Here is a 6,000-nt window from a genome sequence, read left to right on the forward strand (position 1 = left end):
CCAAGGAAAAAGTAAGCCGGGAGTTAAGGGCAATGATGTTGATTGGGCAGCAGGCTTCAACTCTGTCCCCGCCCACACACCTAACAAGAGTGGGACAGATGGGAAGCAGGCTTTTCTCTGGCCCGCCCTGCCCCTTGGGCCCAGAGCTAGGAAGCTGCTGCAGAGCACCATGGGGGGAACTGGGAGGAGCTAGGACAAACAAGGAAAGAGGCTTTCCAGGAAAACTTGGTTTTGAATTCAGCCTCCACTCCCTTTCTCTTCCCACTGTGTATGGAAGGAGAGTTGGGAGGTGAGCTGGTCTGTCCCCGGCTGCCTATTCTTTGTGACTTTTCTGACTGGGTCAGTGCCAGGGGACCCCACCTAGGTATCTGTCAGAGCTGCTCAAAATCCAAAATCGCATTCCCTCCTACACAGCTCGCTCCCCTTAGCTGCTCTGGGGCCCCCCAAGGCCCTCTGCTTTGTTTATAGCCGTGGTGGTCTGGCCCACATCCTTTAGCTGAGCATGTTTCCAGAAGAAGGAAGGCCAGAGGTCAAGACTCTCTTCTGGAGTTTGCAGCCAGTGGGAAGTCAGAGAGAACCAGAGCTGAAATGCAAGAAGCAAGAAGCAAGGTTGTTTTGCTGTCTGTGTGAGGTATGAAGGCAGAGGCTGGGAGGAAAGGAAGGAGGGGCGTAACTCTGACCCCTGTTTCCTCTGCACCTCACATAGGGCTCTGCCTTTTTTTTTTTTTTTTAGAGGGGTCTAGTTCTATAGGATGGTCTTGCAGTTTTAATCTTCCTACTCCTGCCCCCCACGGGCCAGGTTTGCAGATGTTACTAATACACCCAAGTCAAAGAAGTAACTGAATGTCCTTGCAGTGGGTATGAGGATATGCGCCCACTTCTCACTCCCTGGCTCTTTTGTTGGATTTAAGGGAATAAAGTGAAAAGTAGGGCTTTTTCTTGGTTCTAAAAAATTCTGATATGTAAACTGTGCTCCTATATCAGGGGCTTCTGGAAGAAGGGCAGAGGAACCAAGGAACCAAGGCCACCAAAGGGATGTGTTATCTCACCTAGGGGGAACTAGAGTAGATGGATGGCCTCTCTTTGACCTAAACCTTGCTGTAAGACAACAGGTGTAGGGGCTAGAGAGATGATTTAGGGGCTAGGAATGATTGCTATTCTTACAAAGGACAAGGGTTCAATTCCCAGCACCCAACATGGCAGCTCACAACACCTGTAATTCCAGCAACAGGGAATTTGGCACACTCGTCTGGCCTCCACGGGTACCAGGCACACACATACATGCAGGCAAAATGCCCATACACATAAAATAAAAATTAAGCTTAAAAAAAAAAAGACAACAGGTATAGTTTGGTACAATATACTTATAGCCAATATGGTGACTGACCATACCTATAATCCAAGTAGTCTATAAGCTAAGGCAGGAAGATTACTATGAGTTCAAAGTGAGCCTGGGCTACTTAGAGTTCCAGGCCACTGATCCTTGATTATAGTAGAAGACCTGTATCAATCAATCAATGAATCAATCAAAAACCCTACCAAAACAAAAACCAAAAACAGCAATAACATCCTTCACCCTCCCCTCAGCCAGACGTTTTAGCTTACAACACACACAGACACATAGCACACGGACGCACACACAAATACATACAGGGCCAATTTTGGCTCCCTGGAGGCCAGGTTCAGTGAACAGCCCTGGATCCATATTGTACACACTTCCACTTGGCTTCTTTGAAGTCCGAGGAGTGACCTCATGCTTTGGAGGCTTTGTTGGTGTCTCTGTGATTGTGTTTTCAACTCTGTCTTTCGTTTTCCCAGGATTCTTTGAACTGGGGAGGACATCAGAAATAGAAAAATGGGGGCTGGAGAGATGACTCAGCAGTTAAGAACACTAGCTGCTCTTGCAGAGGACCTGGGTTCAGTTCCTAGCACACTTTTTTGGGTGGGGCAGGACTATGAGTATGAATCTAAACAGCATCTTCACTTGTGGACATGTGCAGTGAGTCCACGAGTGGGCGGGTGTTTGATCCGAGATCTATTCTCCTTGAGAGTAGGCTGTTCTGGGTAACAGGGCAACACCCTGTGCAAACCTTGAGTGGCCTAAATCTTGGGCAGACTGACTGATTGACTGAGGGTGGGTCCCTACTGAAAATAGGTCAGGCTTCAGTTAGGTGCCTTCCCATCCCCCTCCTTTCTCACCAGAGAACCATTGTCCAGGGTAGAAACCTGTTGGCCCGGGTGATGCAAACCTGGGATAGAAACCTGGGGATGCCCCTGAATCAGAGAACCAGAGATTTACCTAAAAGGGATTCATTCCTTACCTTCCTGGATCATTTTCCTGGTTCCTAAAAGGGCAACTAGTTTTCCCTAATCCATCCAAAATCCCACCATTTGGGGAGGATCTCAAGACCTGAGGAACAAAGTCTGAGTTGATTTGTTATGAAAACTTGAGAAGAGAAAAGCAAGGCAGGAACCAGGGCTGACGGGGTTCAATGGATGTGTTCCACCTTTCCCCGCTACAATTCCTTCAACAGAAATCAGATAGCAGATTTTGTATTAAGTACCAATTGTATGGCAGGCACTGTGCTAAGGACCTTATAAACATTTTTTTTTCCTTTGGATTTCATAGCAATTCAGAGCTGTAAATCACATTTGGGTTTTTTTGTTTTGTTTTGTTTTGGGGATCTACCCTCTACCGCCAGAGATGGGGTGTCTCTTGCTGTCCTGGAACTCCACCACCACCAAGCTGTAGATCACATTTTATATTTTGGAGATCAGGAAACTGAGGCTTAAAGATGTTTATTAACCTGGCCAGGATTGCAGAGGAGACTAGGAGATTTGTCTTGAAGCTGTGTTTACAGAACACTATCAAAGAATGACAGACAGAATTAATAGAGATTATTGGAAACATAAAGTTCCCTACCCCAGCTTGGAACGGCAATTATATGTCACTATCAGTAATCACGGCAGAGCCGGGAGTTCAGTGCCAGGCCTGAAGAAGAAATTCAACTAGCAAGACATTCCTTCCCAGAGAGAATGGTATCACAGGGGGTGCATCTGAGCCGCATACCAAGCCCTGTTTCCCAAGCCACGGTGGTGCTGGGAAGGGAGGTGAAGCATCAAGAAGAGAAACTTCTGTTCCCTCCCATAGAAGAACCTCAGCTTCCCAGAACCTCTCCTGTAACTCCAACATTTTCTCTCCCCTTAAACTTTTTCTCCAGCCTGCATTCCCATGATCTGGTCGTACAAGGTAGGAATGGATCAGAATAGGATGCAAAAACCAAACCAAACCAATCAGCCAACAAACAAACAAACAAAGGCCGGGCAGTGGTGGCGCATGCCTTTAATCCCAGCACTCGGGAGGCAGAGGCAGGCGGATCTCTGTGAGTTCGAGACCAGCCTGGTCTACAAGAGCTAGTTCCAGGACAGGCTCCAAAACCACAGAGAAACCCTGTCTCGAAAAAGCAAAAAAAAAAAAAAAAAAAAAAAACAAACAAAGCAAAAAAACCTTCCACATGGGCTGCTCCAGAGGAGGACTCAGGCAGACATCTGGGCTCTGCTTTCCTCTCAAGTCCCCTAATTATAGGGTCCACAGCTGGTGATGGGTGGGGGAAGGGCGACAGGCCAGGGCCCCCAGAACTCCTTGGTGCTTCTGCCGAGTTGACCCAGGTATGGTGGCTCATACCTTTGATCCTAGCTTGGAAGGTAGAGGTAGGCAGAGTTCTGAGAGTTCCAGGTCGTCCTGGTCTACATAGTGAGTTCTAGGTCAGCCAGTGAGACCCTGTCTCAATGAATGAATGAATGAATGAATGAATGAATGAATGAAAAGCTGTGTTTGCTGAAAGTCTGGAAGGCCATCAAGGGCAGATGGAAGTTGTGATATGGCCCTAAGGAAAGACAATCTGGCTTTCCCATTTATCTACCTGAGAAATGCGCACCTTTAAAGCCACCATCCAGGATCAAGGATACTTCAGGGCTTTGGGAACTCAAAGGGGAGTTCTCTGAGCTCAGGATCTTTGTCACTTCACAGTGACTTCACTGGTGGTGGCCTAGACTGTCCTTAGTAGTACAAGATAAGCCCAGGTGACCCTTTATCTGGTAAAGAGCCCACCTTCCCAGCTAGGGGGACAGTAGTATCCGGCATGTCATGTTGATGTCTTCTATCCATTCTTTGCTATACCATTGCTGTGGCCTGCTGGTAAGACCATCTTTCATGCTCCTGGACCTGTGTACTGGCTGTCCTTGAGCTGAGCCTCTGAGGACAGAGATGCAGAGAAGTGTGTGTGTGTGTGTGTGTGTGTGTGTGTGAGAGAGAGAGAGAGAGAGAGAGAGAGAGAGAGAGAGAGAGAAGGCAGGATGCCTCTGTGCCTGCCTTATCTCCATTCTAAGCGACATGTCAGACCCTCTCCTGATCCAGCATCTCCTATTCTTGGGCTTTTGCAGCTCTCCATGCAGCTGTCTAGGGAAGCTCATGACAGTCCTCGTGAGGCTGGACTTCGGAGGAACTGGGGCCTGGGCAGGCATTGGGGGCCCTGTGTAGCTTCTGGGAGGCTTACATAAACACTGGCTGGGATGAGGAGGGAGGGGAAGGTACAGTGGGTTGCCCAGAAAAAAAAAAAAGCAACCCCCGCCCAGCCGCCCGCCAGCTCAGCCTGTGTGGAAAGAAGGAATAAGGCTCACGTTCCGGTCCCTCCTCCCGCCCCTCTCCACTGGTTGCAGCTGTTGGTTGGAAGGTCTGCAGTATTGTGGGGGAGGGAGGCAGGCAGAGGAAGGAGGGAGAAGATGCTACTTCACAAATTTAGGATCCTGCCCCCTCTTGTAAATCGGGGAGGGGGGGCTCTGGCAATTTGATGAGATTTTCAATGCTGCAGGAAGGCGCTTTGGCTCATTAGGATGCGCAGTTTGCACCCTTGGAAAAAAAAATCTGTGCTAGTTGCAAAAATGCAGACGTGTGTAGGGGCCCAGAGGAGAGATTTAAAAAAAATAAAAAATAAAAAGCGCCAGCTCTGCAATGCAGGATCTGCAAAGTTTTTGGTGTGCGAGGAAATGTGGGTCGTGCTCATTTCGTTAGCTTGTTCCTGCTAACCTACTGTCCGCCTGACTCCAGCACAGCCTCACCTCGAAGCGAGAGGCACTGCGGTGCAGAAACAGGGTCACCAGTGGGCTGGGGCAGGAGCCGCCGCAGTCTGGAAGTAGGGGCTCTGGGGTTCCAGTGCCTGTGGGCGGGTGGAGGGGACGCTTCAGTGAGGATGAAAGCTAAGCCTGCCTTTTGCCCTGCCGCTTGTTCTGGACAGGAGTCAGTGTGACAACCTTTCTAGGTCTCCAGTCCTAACCACGGACAACCAGAGGGACTTCCCTTTCCAATCCACTGTCTCCCACAGATGGCTGCAGCCATATTCTTAGCTTCCTGTCCCCGACTCAGATCCCTGATTCTGCTTGTTCTAATCATGGTGGACGCTAGCTACACGAATGTGTGCCATTGGACCTCCTTCCTAGAAAGAGGGGACAGGGAAACCTGGTTTGGGGAGCCCAGGCTGCAGGAAAAGCAGATCCCAACTTGGGAGGCCAGAACCTCACATCACAAGGAGGCTGGAGTGAGATGCTGTGCACTTGACTTGGAGAGGCCCTTTGTTATTTGGGGCGGGTGGGGCGTGGGGGACTATGGGGCGTGGGGGCTGTCAATGCCGAGGGTCTGTTTGGGAGGTGAACATGCTGCCTTGCTGATTGCTGACTGCGCTCCCGGTAGCTCCGGAGAGAGACAGAAAGGACACAAGCAGAACACAGGGCAGGGGACAACAGGGCAGCCCAGTAGCCTTTCACTTCTTTCCCCCTTCTTTCCCTCCTGCTTCCCCGGCCACTGGAGGACAGGCCCGAGTGTGTTTGTGCCGTCTTGGAGCTCACGCGGGCTGCCCGGGTCACATGGCCCGGGCATGTGCAGCCTGCTCCATTTCTACCACAACAACCCGCTCATAAACAGCCCGGCTGCTGCGGCGGTGGCGG

This window comes from Chionomys nivalis, chromosome 7 (genome assembly GCF_950005125.1).
Source record: "Chionomys nivalis chromosome 7, mChiNiv1.1, whole genome shotgun sequence".
NCBI lineage: Eukaryota > Metazoa > Chordata > Mammalia > Rodentia > Cricetidae > Chionomys > Chionomys nivalis.